Raw genomic sequence first — 17,504 nt, 5'->3', positions numbered from 1 at the left:
AGGTGGTTTCACGAAGGTGGAAGCAGGTGGTTAGGGTGGTTGACGGGCCTGTTTGGTGGTGGTTCCGGCGTCGTTGGGTTCTTCGAATGGTGGTGGTCTCAAGGTGGGTTTTTGGGTAGGGTTTCCGTTCGTTCTTCTTCTTTTCTTGAGGAAGAAGATGAACAGTGATCGCCGGGTTTAATGGAGGATCGACGTACTGGTTGGATGGAGCTAGGAGGAGGAGGAGTGGTCGATGGTTATGCAGCAGTAGGGTTTTTTCTTTCTTCTTTCTGAAGAAGAAAGATGAACAGTAGTTTCCCCAGCAAAAAATTTTCAAGTCCCTCTTTTGTGTAGCTTTGCCCGTGCATTTGTAAGCTTCTGCCAAGAAAAATGAGCCCCACACGTGGTGGGGTTCGAGACTTGTGTTCCCCACGCGTGGTGGGGTTCCCCGTGTATAGGATTCCGTCCGTGTTCCCCACGTGTGGCGGACTCGGATTATTATGGGCTAGGTCCGAAAATTTGGCCTAAAAGCGGGTAAGTTTGAACCCGAATATTATTCTCTTTCTCGGACCCGACTAAGGACACGACGTTGCCTAACTAGTCCTATGCAAGCAAAATAACTACCAAAAATAAGAATAATATTCAAACAAAACTATATTTTTTAAAAAAAATATTTTTCAAGATTTAAAATAGCTACAAAATATTAATAAAACTATTTTTTGTAATTTTCGTTTTTTTTAATAAAGACAAAATATAAAGTAATATTTTTTGTATTTTTCCAAAATTAAAATGACTACAAAACATTAATAGAATTATATTTTTTGTAATTTTCGAATTTATATAAAGTACCAAAATAAAGTACAATTTTTGTATTTTTTCAAGTTTATGAGAAATACATAAACTAAAATTTATATATGTATTTTTGTGATTTTTTCTTTTTGCAACGAAATAAAGTAAAATAGTTAAAATGGCTATATTAGACCCAATTTCACATATTCACGCTAAAAATGTGAAAATTCTCGGGGAGGGTCAAAAATCAGGTGTCTACAGCTGCCCCTCTTTGACTGGAAACACGAAGAGTTTTCCGACAAAGAACGACTAGACATGTTTTTGACCCGACCATTACTTGGACGGACTACACTAAGGAAAGGGAGGGAATGTGACCGAGCCCTGGTATCTGAGCTGCCTACATATCCTTGGTTATACAGGAATCAGGCCACGTGTAGTTCGGAAATGAGAGAGATGGTTAAGTGTACCGAGGTGTAGAGCCGATCGAGGTGCCGTTCCGTTGAGGTTCCGGTCCGTGGTCCGGTCATTACATCAAAAATGAAAACTGAAAAAGACTAACTAAGCCTATCAGCTACTAGTTACAAGGATTCCTATCTTTAAGTCTTCTGAAACTTGATCTTGAGTCTTGAATGGTGCTTCATACAGACTTTGGATTTGAACCTTGCTACTTGCTAGTTGTAGGTGCTAGTTCTTGAACAGACCATATTTGTTCTGCCTACGTATCCTTAAGCATACCTTGATACCTTTTTTGTGTCCAGCTTTTGTTGACCATCTCAGACTGTTGACTCGCATTCTTGAGGCGAGCTTCTGCTATTTATAACTTAGTTGAATGCTGGGGACTTTAGCCGTAGCCTTCTACTTCCCGGTGTTGGGGATTTTTATTATTTCCTGCGGGGGATCCCTGTTGTATTCCTCTGCTTTATTGATTCTAAGTGTGCTCCTTTCTCATATGAGCAGGCTTTTGGCTTCAATACTTCAATTGTATTCCCTTATTCTCTAGGTGCGTGCCTGATTTCTATTTCTTTTCTTTATCCTTGTTCTCCAGGTGGACTCCTGATTTCTTCCTTCCTTTGTCCTTGTTCTCCAGGTGGACGCCTGATTTCTTCTTTTCTTTGTCCTTGTTCTCCAGGTGGATGCCTGATTTCTTTTTTCTTTGTCCTTGTTCTCCAGGTGGACGCCTGATTACTTCCTTTCTTTGTCCTTGTTCTCCAGGTGGACGCCTGATTTCTTCTTTGTCGGCTTGCGTTTTCCTCCGATGCTTTTATTTTGTGAACTTGAGGGATGGTACGGGCCTTTTGCTCCTCTGAGTACCAGTTTTCATTTTGCTTGATCCGCTGGGGACATGGCCTTCTTCATCAAGCCTTTCAATGGTTCCTTCGGCGGTATGGCTCTCTTCATCAGATTTGCCACGCTGGGCATGACTCAATGTTCACAAGCTGCTTCTTTCAAAATGCGTCCTTACATGTCCTTTTGACTCGTGTGCCTGATTTTGCCGCCCTCTGCTTCCCGGCGCTGGGGATTTTTATTGTTACCTGCTGGATATTCCTGTTGTAACCTTCTACCTTCCGGTGGGGTTACTGCTCTCAAAACCAGAAATATTTAAACTAAAACATAAAAATATTCCTCTCGTTATACAGGTGGGCGCCTATTTAAACTAAGACATGAAAATTATTCCTCTCGTTATACAGGTGGGCGCCTATTTAAACTAAGACTGAAAATTATTCCTCTCGTTATACAGGTGGGCGCCTATTTAAACTAAGACATGAAAATTATTCCTCTCGTTATACAGGTGGGCGCCTATTTAAACTAAGACATGAAAATATTCCTCTCGTTATACAGGTGGGCGCCTATTTAAACTAAGACATGAAAATTATTCCTCTCGTTATACAGGTGGGCGCCTATTTAAACTAAGACATGAAAATTATTCCTCTCGTTATACAGGTGGGCGCCTATTTAAACTAAGACATGAAAATTATTCCTCTCGTTATACAGGTGGGCGCCTATTTAAACTAAGACTGAAAATTATTCCTCTCGTTATACAGGTGGGCGCCTATTTAAACTAAGACATGAAAATTATTCCTCTCGTTATACAGGTGGGCGCCTATTTAAACTAAGACATGAAAATTATTCCTCTCGTTATACAGGTGGGCGCCTATTTAAACTAAGACTGAAAATTATTCCTCTCGTTATACAGGTGGGCGCCTATTTAAACTAAGACTGAAAATTATTCCTCTCGTTATACAGGTGGGCGCCTATTTAAACTAAGACATGAAAATTATTCCTCTCGTTATACAGGTGGGCGCCTATTTAAACTAAGACATGAAAATTATTCCTCTCGTTATACAGGTGGGCGCCTATTTAAACTAAGACTGAAAATTATTCCTCTCGTTATACAGGTGGGCGCCTATTTAAACTAAGACATGAAAATTATTCCTCTCGTTATACAGGTGGGCGCCTATTTAAACTAAGACTGAAAATTATTCCTCTCGTTATACAGGTGGGCGCCTATTTAAACTAAGACTGAAAATTATTCCTCTCGTTATACAGGTGGGCGCCTATTTAAACTAAGACATGAAATTATTCCTCTCGTTATACAGGTGGGCGCCTATTTAAACTAAGACTGAAAATTATTCCTCTCGTTATACAGGTGGGCGCCTATTTAAACTAAGACATGAAAATTATTCCTCTCGTTATACAGGTGGGCGCCTATTTAAACTAAGACATGAAAATTATTCCTCTCGTTATACAGGTGGGCGCCTATTTAAACTAAGACTGAAAATTATTCCTCTCGTTATACAGGTGGGCGCCTATTTAAACTAAGACATGAAATTATTCCTCTCGTTATACAGGTGGGCGCCTATTTAAACTAAGACTGAAAAGTATTCCTCTCGTTATACAGGTGGGCGCCTATTTAAACTAAGACATGAAATTATTCCTCTCGTTATACAGGTGGGCGCCTATTTAAACTAAGACATGAAAATTATTCCTCTCGTTATACAGGTGGGCGCCTATTTAAACTAAGACATGAAAATTATTCCTCTCGTTATACAGGTGGGCGCCTATTTAAACTAAGACATGAAAATTATTCCTCTCGTTATACAGGTGGGCGCCTATTTAAACTAAGACTGAAAATTATTCCTCTCGTTATACAGGTGGGCGCCTATTTAAACTAAGACATGAAAATTATTCCTCTCGTTATACAGGTGGGCGCCTATTTAAACTAAGACATGAAAATTATTCCTCTCGTTATACAAGTGGGCGCCTATTTAAACTAAGACTGAAAATTATTCCTCTCGTTATACAGGTGGGCGCCTATTTAAACTAAGACATGAAATTATTCCTCTCGTTATATAGGTGGGCGCCTATTTAAACTAAGACATGAAAAGTATTCCTCTCGTTATACAGGTGGGCGCCTATTTAAACTAAGACATGAAATTATTCCTCTCGTTATACAGGTGGGCGCCTATTTAAACTAAGACATGAAAATTATTCCTCTCGTTATACAGGTGGGCGCCTATTTAAACTAAGACATGAAAATTATTCCTCTCGTTATACAGATGGGCGCCTATTTAAACTAAGACTGAAAATTATTCCTCTCGTTATACAGGTGGGCGCCTATTTAAACTAAGACATGAAAATTATTCCTCTCGTTATACAGGTGGGCGCCTATTTAAACTAAGACATGAAAATTATTCCTCTCGTTATACAGGTGGGCGCCTATTTAAACTAAGACTGAAAATTATTCCTCTCGTTATACAGGTGGGCGCCTATTTAAACTAAGACATGAAAATTATTCCTCTCGTTATACAGGTGGGCGCCTATTTAAACTAAGACATGAAAATTATTCCTCTCGTTATACAGGTGGGCGCCTATTTAAACTAAGACTGAAAATTATTCCTCTCGTTATACAGGTGGGCGCCTATTTAAACTAAGACTGAAAATTATTCCTCTCGTTATACAGGTGGGCGCCTATTTAAACTAAGACATGAAAATTATTCCTCTCGTTATATAGGTGGGCGCCTATTTAAACTAAGACATGAAAATTATTCCTCTCGTTATACAGGTGGGCGCCTATTTAAACTAAGACTGAAAATTATTCCTCTCGTTATACAGGTGGGCGCCTATTTAAACTAAGACATGAAATTATTCCTCTCATTATATAGGTGGGCGCCTATTTAAACTAAGACATGAAAAGTATTCCTCTCTTTATACAGGTGGGTGCCTATTTAAACTAAGACATGAAATTATTCCTCTCGTTATACAGGTGGGCGCCTATTTAAACTAAGACTGAAAATTATTCCTCTCGTTATACAGGTGGGCGCCTATTTAAACTAAGACATGAAAATTATTCCTCTCGTTATACAGGTGGGCGCCTATTTAAACTAAGACTGAAAATTATTCCTCTCGTTATACAGGTGGGCGCCTATTTAAACTAAGACATGAAATTATTCCTCTCGTTATACAGGTGGGCGCCTATTTAAACTAAGACTGAAAATTATTCCTCTCGTTATACAGGTGGGCGCCTATTTAAACTAAGACATGAAAATTATTCCTCTCGTTATACAGGTGGGCGCCTATTTAAACTAAGACATGAAAATTATTCCTCTCGTTTTACAGGTGGACGCCTATTTAAACTAAGACATGAAAAGTATTTCTCTCGTTATACAGGTGGGCGCCTATTTAAACTAAGACATTAAATTATTCCTCTCCTTATACAGGTGGGCGCCTATTTAAACTAAGACATGAAAATTATTCCTCTCGTTATACAGGTGGGCGCCTATTTAAACTAAGACTGAAAATTATTCCTCTCGTTATACAGGTGGGCGCCTATTTAAACTAAGACATGAAAATTATTCCTCTCGTTATACAGGTGGGCGCCTATTTAAACTAAGACATGAAAATTATTCCTCTCGTTATACAGGTGGGCGCCTATTTAAACTAAGACTGAAAATTATTCCTCTCGTTATACAGGTGGGCGCCTATTTAAACTAAGACTGAAAATTATTCCTCTCGTTATACAGGTGGGCGCCTATTTAAACTAAGACATGAAAATTATTCCTCTCGTTATACAGGTGGGCGCCTATTTAAACTAAAACTGAAAATTATTTCTCTCGTTATACAGGTGGGCGCCTATTTAAACTAAGACTGAAAATTATTCCTCTCGTTATACAGGTGGGCGCCTATTTAAACTAAGACATGAAATTATTCCTCTCGTTATACAGGTGGGCGCCTATTTAAACTAAGACTGAAAATTATTCCTCTCGTTATACAGGTGGGCGCCTATTTAAACTAAGACATGAAAATTATTCCTCTCGTTATACAGGTGAGCGCCTATTTAAACTAAGACTGAAAATTATTCCTCTCGTTATACAGGTGGGCGCCTATTTAAACTAAGACATGAAAATTGTTCCTCTCGTTATACAGGTGGGCGCCTATTTAAACTAAGACATGAAAATTATTCCTCTCGTTATACAGTTGGACGCCTATTTAAACTAAGACTGAAAATTATTCCTCTCGTTATACAGGTGGGCGCCTATTTAAACTAAGACATGAAATTATTCCTCTCGTTATATAGGTGGGCGCCTATTTAAAGTAAGACATGATTAGTATTCCTCTCGTTATACAGGTGGGCGCCTATTTAAACTAAGACATGAAATTATTCCTCTCGTTATACAGGTGGGCGCCTATTTAAACTAAGACTGAAAATTATTCCTCTCGTTATACAGGTGGGCGCCTATTTAAACTAAGACATGAAAATTATTCCTCTCGTTATACAGGTGGGCGCCTATTTAAACTAAGACATGAAAATTATTCCTCTCGTTATACAGATGGGCGCCTATTTAAACTAAGACTGAAAATTATTCCTCTCGTTATACAGGTGGGCGCCTATTTAAACTAAGACTGAAAATTATTCCTCTCGTTATACAGGTGGGCGCCTATTTAAACTAAGACATGAAATTATTCCTCTCGTTATACAGGTGTGCGCCTATTTAAACTAAGACATGAAATTATTCCTCTCGTTATACAGGTGGGCGCCTATTTAAACTAAGACATGAAAATTATTCCTCTCGTTATACAGGTGGGCGCCTATTTAAACTAAGACATGAAAATTATTCCTCTCGTTATACAGGTGGGCGCCTATTTAAACTAAGACTGAAAATTATTCCTCTCGTTATACAGGTGGGCGCCTATTTAAACTAAGACATGAAAATTATTCCTCTCGTTATACAGGTGAGCGCCTATTTAAACTAAGACTGAAAATTATTCCTCTCGTTATACAGGTGTGCGCCTATTTAAACTAAGACATGAAATTATTCCTCTCGTTATACAGGTGGGCGCCTATTTAAACTAAGACATGAAAATTATTCCTCTCGTTATACAGGTGGGCGCCTATTTAAACTAAGACATGAAAATTATTCCTCTCGTTATACAGGTGGGCGCCTATTTAAACTAAGACTGAAAATTATTCCTCTCGTTATACAGGTGGGCGCCTATTTAAACTAAGACATGAAAATTATTCCTCTCGTTATACAGGTGAGCGCCTATTTAAACTAAGACTGAAAATTATTCCTCTCGTTATACAGGTGGGCGCCTATTTAAACTAAGACATGAAAATTGTTCCTCTCGTTATACAGGTGGGCGCCTATTTAAACTAAGACATGAAAATTATTCCTCTCGTTATACAGGTGGGCGCCTATTTAAACTAAGACATGAAAATTATTCCTCTCGTTATACAGGTGGGCGCCTATTTAAACTAAGACTGAAAATTATTCCTCTCGTTATACAGGTGGGCGCCTATTTAAACTAAGACATGAAAATTATTCCTCTCGTTATACAGGTGGGCGCCTATTTAAACTAAGACTGAAAATTATTCCTCTCGTTATACAGGTGGGCGCCTATTTAAACTAAGACATGAAAATTATTCCTCTCGTTATATAGGTGGGCGCCTATTTAAACTAAGACATGAAAGGTATTCCTCTCGTTATACAGGTGGGCGCCTATTTAAACTAAGACATGAAATTATTCCTCTCATTATACAGGTGGGCGCCTATTTAAACTAAGACTGAAAATTATTCCTCTCGTTATACAGGTGGGCGCCTATTTAAACTAAGACATGAAAATTATTCCTCTCGTTATACAGGTGGGCGCCTATTTAAACTAAGACATGAAAATTATTCCTCTCGTTATACAGGTGGGCGCCTATTTAAACTAAGACATGAAAAGTATTTCTCTCGTTATACAGGTGGGCGCCTATTTAAACTAAGACATTAAATTATTCCTCTCGTTATACAGGTGGGCGCCTATTTAAACTAAGACATGAAAATTATTCCTCTCGTTATACAGTTGGGCGCCTATTTAAACTAAGACTGAAAATTATTCATCTCGTTATACAGGTGGGCGCCTATTTAAACTAAGACATGAAAATTATTCCTCTCGTTATACAGGTGGGCGCCTATTTAAACTAAGACATGAAAATTATTCCTCTCGTTATACAGGTGGGCGCCTATTTAAACTAAGACTGAAAATTATTCCTCTCGTTATACAGGTGGGCGCCTATTTAAACTAAGACTGAAAATTATTCCTCTCGTTATACAGGTGGGCGCCTATTTAAACTAAGACATGAAAATTATTCCTCTCGTTATATAGGTGGGCGCCTATTTAAACTAAGACATGAAAATTATTCCTCTCGTTATACAGGTGGGCGCCTATTTAAACTAAGACTGAAAATTATTCCTCTCGTTATACAGGTGGGCGCCTATTTAAACTAAGACATGAAATTATTCCTCTCGTTATATAGGTGGGCGCCTATTTAAACTAAGACATGAAAAGTATTCCTCTCTTTATACAGGTGGGTGCCTATTTAAACTAAGACATGAAATTATTCCTCTCGTTATACAGGTGGGCGCCTATTTAAACTAAGACTGAAAATTATTCCTCTCGTTATACAGGTGGGCGCCTATTTAAACTAAGACATGAAAATTATTCCTCTCGTTATACAGGTGGGCGCCTATTTAAACTAAGACTGAAAATTATTCCTCTCGTTATACAGGTGGGCGCCTATTTAAACTAAGACATGAAATTATTCCTCTCGTTATACAGGTGGGCGCCTATTTAAACTAAGACTGAAAATTATTCCTCTCGTTATACAGGTGGGCGCCTATTTAAACTAAGACATGAAAATTATTCCTCTCGTTATACAGGTGGGCGCCTATTTAAACTAAGACATGAAAATTATTCCTCTCGTTATACAGGTGGGCGCCTATTTAAACTAAGACATGAAAATTATTCCTCTCGTTATACAGGTGGGCGCCTATTTAAACTAAGACATGAAAATTATTCCTCTCGTTATACAGATGGGCGCCTATTTAAACTAAGACTGAAAATTATTCCTCTCGTTATACAGGTGGGCGCCTATTTAAACTAAGACTGAAAATTATTCCTCTCGTTATACAGGTGGGCGCCTATTTAAACTAAGACATGAAATTATTCCTCTCGTTATACAGGTGTGCGCCTATTTAAACTAAGACATGAAATTATTCCTCTCGTTATACAGGTGGGCGCCTATTTAAACTAAGACATGAAAATTATTCCTCTCGTTATACAGGTGGGCGCCTATTTAAACTAAGACATGAAAATTATTCCTCTCGTTATACAGGTGGGCGCCTATTTAAACTAAGACTGAAAATTATTCCTCTCGTTATACAGGTGGGAGCCTATTTAAACTAAGACTGAAAATTATTCCTTTCGTTATACAGGTGGGCGCCTATTTAAACTAAGACATGAAAATTATTCCTCTCGTTATACAGGTGGACGCCTATTTAAACTAAGACTGAAAATTATTCCTCTCCTTATACAGGTGGGCGCCTATTTAAACTAAGACATGAAATTATTCCTCTCGTTATATAGGTGGGCGCCTATTTAAACTAAGACATGAAAAGTATTCCTCTCGTTATACAGGTGGGCGCCTATTTAAACTAAGACATGAAATTATTCCTCTCATTATACAGGTGGGCGCCTATTTAAACTAAGACTGAAAATTATTCCTCTCGTTATACAGGTGGGCGCCTATTTAAACTAAGACATGAAATTATTCCTCTCGTTATACAGGTGGGCGCCTATTTAAACTAAGACTGAAAATTATTCCTCTCGTTATACAGGTGGGCGCCTATTTAAACTAAGACATGAAAATTATTCCTCTCGTTATACAGGTGAGCGCCTATTTAAACTAAGACTGAAAATTATTCCTCTCGTTATACAGGTGGGCGCCTATTTAAACTAAGACATGAAAATTGTTCCTCTCGTTATACAGGTGGGCGCCTATTTAAACTAAGACATGAAAATTATTCCTCTCGTTATACAGTTGGACGCCTATTTAAACTAAGACTGAAAATTATTCCTCTCGTTATACAGGTGGGCGCCTATTTAAACTAAGACATGAAATTATTCCTCTCGTTATATAGGTGGGCGCCTATTTAAAGTAAGACATGATTAGTATTCCTCTCGTTATACAGGTGGGCGCCTATTTAAACTAAGACATGAAATTATTCCTCTCGTTATACAGGTGGGCGCCTATTTAAACTAAGACTGAAAATTATTCCTCTCGTTATACAGGTGGGCGCCTATTTAAACTAAGACATGAAAATTATTCCTCTCGTTATACAGGTGGGCGCCTATTTAAACTAAGACATGAAAATTATTCCTCTCGTTATACAGATGGGCGCCTATTTAAACTAAGACTGAAAATTATTCCTCTCGTTATACAGGTGGGCGCCTATTTAAACTAAGACTGAAAATTATTCCTCTCGTTATACAGGTGGGCGCCTATTTAAACTAAGACATGAAATTATTCCTCTCGTTATACAGGTGTGCGCCTATTTAAACTAAGACATGAAATTATTCCTCTCGTTATACAGGTGGGCGCCTATTTAAACTAAGACATGAAAATTATTCCTCTCGTTATACAGGTGGGCGCCTATTTAAACTAAGACATGAAAATTATTCCTCTCGTTATACAGGTGGGCGCCTATTTAAACTAAGACTGAAAATTATTCCTCTCGTTATACAGGTGGGAGCCTATTTAAACTAAGACTGAAAATTATTCCTTTCGTTATACAGGTGGGCGCCTATTTAAACTAAGACATGAAAATTATTCCTCTCGTTATACAGGTGGGCGCCTATTTAAACTAAGACATGAAAATTATTTCTCTCGTTATACAGGTGGGCGCCTATTTAAACTAAGACATGAAATTATTCCTCTCGTTATATAGGTGGGCGCCTATTTAAACTAAGACATGAAATTATTCCTCTCGTTATACAGGTGGGCGCCTATTTAAACTAAGACTGAAAATTATTCCTCTCGTTATACAGGTGGGCGCCTATTTAAACTAAGACATGAAAATTATTCCTCTCGTTATACAGGTGGGCGCCTATTTAAACTAAGACATGAAAATTATTCCTCTCGTTATACAGGTGGGCGCCTATTTAAACTAAGACTGAAAATTATTCCTCTCCTTATACAGGTGGGCGCCTATTTAAACTAAGACATGAAATTATTCCTCTCGTTATATAGGTGGGCGCCTATTTAAACTAAGACATGAAAAGTATTCCTCTCGTTATACAGGTGGGCGCCTATTTAAACTAAGACATGAAATTATTCCTCTCATTATACAGGTGGGCGCCTATTTAAACTAAGACTGAAAATTATTCCTCTCGTTATACAGGTGGGCGCCTATTTAAACTAAGACATGAAAATTATTCCTCTCGTTATACAGGTGGGCGCCTATTTAAACTAAGACATGAAAATTATTCCTCTCGTTATACAGGTGGGCGCCTATTTAAACTAAGACATGAAAAGTATTTCTCTCGTTATACAGGTGGGCGCCTATTTAAACTAAGACATGAAAATTATTCCTCTCGTTATACAGGTGGGCGCCTATTTAAACTAAGACATGAAAATTATTCCTCTCGTTATACAGGTGGGCGCCTATTTAAACTAAGACTGAAAATTATTCCTCTCGTTATACAGGTGGGCGCCTATTTAAACTAAGACATGAAAATTATTCCTCTCGTTATACAGGTGGGCGCCTATTTAAACTAAGACATGAAAATTATTCCTCTCGTTATACAGGTGGGCGCCTATTTAAACTAAGACTGAAAATTATTCCTCTCGTTATACAGGTGGGCGCCTATTTAAACTAAGACTGAAAATTTATTCCTCTCGTTATACAGGTGGGCGCCTATTTAAACTAAGACATGAAAATTATTCCTCTCGTTATATAGGTGGGCGCCTATTTAAACTAAGACATGAAAATTATTCCTCTCGTTATACAGGTGGGCGCCTATTTAAACTAAGACTGAAAATTATTCCTCTCGTTATACAGGTGGGCGCCTATTTAAACTAAGACATGAAATTATTCCTCTCGTTATATAGGTGGGCGCCTATTTAAACTAAGACATGAAAAGTATTCCTCTCGTTATACAGGTGGGTGCCTATTTAAACTAAGACATGAAATTATTCCTCTCGTTATACAGGTGGGCGCCTATTTAAACTAAGACTGAAAATTATTCCTCTCGTTATACAGGTGGGCGCCTATTTAAACTAAGACATGAAAATTATTCCTCTCGTTATACAGGTGAGCGCCTATTTAAACTAAGACTGAAAATTATTCCTCTCGTTATACAGGTGGGCGCCTATTTAAACTAAGACATGAAAATTGTTCCTCTCGTTATACAGGTGGGCGCCTATTTAAACTAAGACATGAAAATTATTCCTCTCGTTATACAGTTGGACGCCTATTTAAACTAAGACTGAAAATTATTCCTCTCGTTATACAGGTGGGCGCCTATTTAAACTAAGACATGAAATTATTCCTCTCGTTATATAGGTGGGCGCCTATTTAAAGTAAGACATGATTAGTATTCCTCTCGTTATACAGGTGGGCGCCTATTTAAACTAAGACATGAAATTATTCCTCTCGTTATACAGGTGGGCGCCTATTTAAACTAAGACTGAAAATTATTCCTCTCGTTATACAGGTGGGCGCCTATTTAAACTAAGACATGAAAATTATTCCTCTCGTTATACAGGTGGGCGCCTATTTAAACTAAGACATGAAAATTATTCCTCTCGTTATACAGGTGGGCGCCTATTTAAACTAAGACTGAAAATTATTCCTCTCGTTATACAGGTGGGCGCCTATTTAAACTAAGACTGAAAATTATTCCTCTCGTTATACAGGTGGGCGCCTATTTAAACTAAGACATGAAAATTATTCCTCTCGTTATATAGGTGGGCGCCTATTTAAACTAAGACATGAAAATTATTCCTCTCGTTATACAGGTGGGCGCCTATTTAAACTAAGACTGAAAATTATTCCTCTCGTTATACAGGTGGGCGCCTATTTAAACTAAGACATGAAATTATTCCTCTCGTTATATAGGTGGGCGCCTATTTAAACTAAGACATGAAAAGTATTCCTCTCGTTATACAGGTGGGTGCCTATTTAAACTAAGACATGAAATTATTCCTCTCGTTATACAGGTGGGCGCCTATTTAAACTAAGACTGAAAATTATTCCTCTCGTTATACAGGTGGGCGCCTATTTAAACTAAGACATGAAAATTATTCCTCTCGTTATACAGGTGAGCGCCTATTTAAACTAAGACTGAAAATTATTCCTCTCGTTATACAGGTGGGCGCCTATTTAAACTAAGACATGAAAATTGTTCCTCTCGTTATACAGGTGGGCGCCTATTTAAACTAAGACATGAAAATTATTCCTCTCGTTATACAGTTGGACGCCTATTTAAACTAAGACTGAAAATTATTCCTCTCGTTATACAGGTGGGCGCCTATTTAAACTAAGACATGAAATTATTCCTCTCGTTATATAGGTGGGCGCCTATTTAAAGTAAGACATGATTAGTATTCCTCTCGTTATACAGGTGGGCGCCTATTTAAACTAAGACATGAAATTATTCCTCTCGTTATACAGGTGGGCGCCTATTTAAACTAAGACTGAAAATTATTCCTCTCGTTATACAGGTGGGCGCCTATTTAAACTAAGACATGAAAATTATTCCTCTCGTTATACAGGTGGGCGCCTATTTAAACTAAGACATGAAAATTATTCCTCTCGTTATACAGATGGGCGCCTATTTAAACTAAGACTGAAAATTATTCCTCTCGTTATACAGGTGGGCGCCTATTTAAACTAAGACTGAAAATTATTCCTCTCGTTATACAGGTGGGCGCCTATTTAAACTAAGACATGAAATTATTCCTCTCGTTATACAGGTGTGCGCCTATTTAAACTAAGACATGAAATTATTCCTCTCGTTATACAGGTGGGCGCCTATTTAAACTAAGACATGAAAATTATTCCTCTCGTTATACAGGTGGGCGCCTATTTAAACTAAGACATGAAAATTATTCCTCTCGTTATACAGGTGGGCGCCTATTTAAACTAAGACTGAAAATTATTCCTCTCGTTATACAGGTGGGAGCCTATTTAAACTAAGACTGAAAATTATTCCTTTCGTTATACAGGTGGGCGCCTATTTAAACTAAGACATGAAAATTATTCCTCTCGTTATACAGGTGGGCGCCTATTTAAACTAAGACATGAAAATTATTTCTCTCGTTATACAGGTGGGCGCCTATTTAAACTAAGACATGAAATTATTCCTCTCGTTATATAGGTGGGCGCCTATTTAAACTAAGACATGAAATTATTCCTCTCGTTATACAGGTGGGCGCCTATTTAAACTAAGACTGAAAATTATTCCTCTCGTTATACAGGTGGGCGCCTATTTAAACTAAGACATGAAAATTATTCCTCTCGTTATACAGGTGGGCGCCTATTTAAACTAAGACATGAAAATTATTCCTCTCGTTATACAGGTGGGCGCCTATTTAAACTAAGACTGAAAATTATTCCTCTCCTTATACAGGTGGGCGCCTATTTAAACTAAGACATGAAATTATTCCTCTCGTTATATAGGTGGGCGCCTATTTAAACTAAGACATGAAAAGTATTCCTCTCGTTATACAGGTGGGCGCCTATTTAAACTAAGACATGAAATTATTCCTCTCATTATACAGGTGGGCGCCTATTTAAACTAAGACTGAAAATTATTCCTCTCGTTATACAGGTGGGCGCCTATTTAAACTAAGACATGAAAATTATTCCTCTCGTTATACAGGTGGGCGCCTATTTAAACTAAGACATGAAAATTATTCCTCTCGTTATACAGGTGGGCGCCTATTTAAACTAAGACATGAAAAGTATTTCTCTCGTTATACAGGTGGGCGCCTATTTAAACTAAGACATGAAAATTATTCCTCTCGTTATACAGGTGGGCGCCTATTTAAACTAAGACATGAAAATTATTCCTCTCGTTATACAGGTGGGCGCCTATTTAAACTAAGACTGAAAATTATTCCTCTCGTTATACAGGTGGGCGCCTATTTAAACTAAGACATGAAAATTATTCCTCTCGTTATACAGGTGGGCGCCTATTTAAACTAAGACATGAAAATTATTCCTCTCGTTATACAGGTGGGCGCCTATTTAAACTAAGACTGAAAATTATTCCTCTCGTTATACAGGTGGGCGCCTATTTAAACTAAGACTGAAAATTATTCCTCTCGTTATACAGGTGGGCGCCTATTTAAACTAAGACATGAAAATTATTCCTCTCGTTATATAGGTGGGCGCCTATTTAAACTAAGACATGAAAATTATTCCTCTCGTTATACAGGTGGGCGCCTATTTAAACTAAGACATGAAAATTATTCCTCTCGTTATACAGGTGGGCGCCTATTTAAACTAAGACTGAAAATTATTCCTCTCGTTATACAGGTGGGCGCCTATTTAAACTAAGACTGAAAATTATTCCTCTCGTTATACAGGTGGGCGCCTATTTAAACTAAGACATGAAATTTATTCCTCTCGTTATATAGGTGGGCGCCTATTTAAACTAAGACATGAAAAGTATTCCTCTCGTTATACAGGTGGGTGCCTATTTAAACTAAGACATGAAATTATTCCTCTCGTTATACAGGTGGGCGCCTATTTAAACTAAGACTGAAAATTATTCCTCTCGTTATACAGGTGGGCGCCTATTTAAACTAAGACATGAAAATTATTCCTCTCGTTATACAGGTGAGCGCCTATTTAAACTAAGACTGAAAATTATTCCTCTCGTTATACAGGTGGGCGCCTATTTAAACTAAGACATGAAAATTGTTCCTCTCGTTATACAGGTGGGCGCCTATTTAAACTAAGACATGAAAATTATTCCTCTCGTTATACAGTTGGACGCCTATTTAAACTAAGACTGAAAATTATTCCTCTCGTTATACAGGTGGGCGCCTATTTAAACTAAGACATGAAATTATTCCTCTCGTTATATAGGTGGGCGCCTATTTAAAGTAAGACATGATTAGTATTCCTCTCGTTATACAGGTGGGCGCCTATTTAAACTAAGACATGAAATTATTCCTCTCGTTATACAGGTGGGCGCCTATTTAAACTAAGACTGAAAATTATTCCTCTCGTTATACAGGTGGGCGCCTATTTAAACTAAGACATGAAAATTATTCCTCTCGTTATACAGGTGGGCGCCTATTTAAACTAAGACATGAAAATTATTCCTCTCGTTATACAGATGGGCGCCTATTTAAACTAAGACTGAAAATTATTCCTCTCGTTATACAGGTGGGCGCCTATTTAAACTAAGACTGAAAATTATTCCTCTCGTTATACAGGTGGGCGCCTATTTAAACTAAGACATGAAATTATTCCTCTCGTTATACAGGTGTGCGCCTATTTAAACTAAGACATGAAATTATTCCTCTCGTTATACAGGTGGGCGCCTATTTAAACTAAGACATGAAAATTATTCCTCTCGTTATACAGGTGGGCGCCTATTTAAACTAAGACATGAAAATTATTCCTCTCGTTATACAGGTGGGCGCCTATTTAAACTAAGACTGAAAATTATTCCTCTCGTTATACAGGTGGGAGCCTATTTAAACTAAGACTGAAAATTATTCCTTTCGTTATACAGGTGGGCGCCTATTTAAACTAAGACATGAAAATTATTCCTCTCGTTATACAGGTGGGCGCCTATTTAAACTAAGACATGAAAATTATTTCTCTCGTTATACAGGTGGGCGCCTATTTAAACTAAGACTGAAAATTATTCCTCTCGTTATACAGGTGGGCGCCTATTTAAACTAAGACATGAAAATTATTCCTCTCGTTATATAGGTGGGCGCCTATTTAAACTAAGACATGAAAATTATTCCTCTCGTTATACAGGTGGGCGCCTATTTAAACTAAGACTGAAAATTATTCCTCTCGTTATACAGGTGGGGGCCTATTTAAACTAAGACAGATTTGATTTTGTTTTCCCGTTCCTCCGAGAAAACTTTTGACAATGGCAGAAAATTTTCTGCCCCTGTTTTGGTGACCTTTCTGGTATCGCGTTCCTCTGCCTTCCGACCTTTATTTTCCTGCAGCAGACAGAAAGATTTAATTAGTTTTAATCATGGTGGGGCAACAGTGATCTTTCCGTTAGGGGATGATTTCTCCCTTTTCTTTTCCTTGCTCTGTGCACCAATAACTGGTTGGTGGACGACGTCGCTTGTTGGGGTGGTTTTTCCATTTAACCCCCTTTCTGCTTCTCTTTTTAGGACATGCCGTGGTAGTCTGCTTTTAATCCCGAAA

Source organism: Nicotiana tabacum, chromosome 6 (genome assembly GCF_000715075.1).
Source record: "Nicotiana tabacum cultivar K326 chromosome 6, ASM71507v2, whole genome shotgun sequence".
In the NCBI taxonomy this organism is placed as follows: domain Eukaryota; kingdom Viridiplantae; phylum Streptophyta; class Magnoliopsida; order Solanales; family Solanaceae; genus Nicotiana; species Nicotiana tabacum.
Note: the sequence above shows the minus strand (reverse complement) of the source record.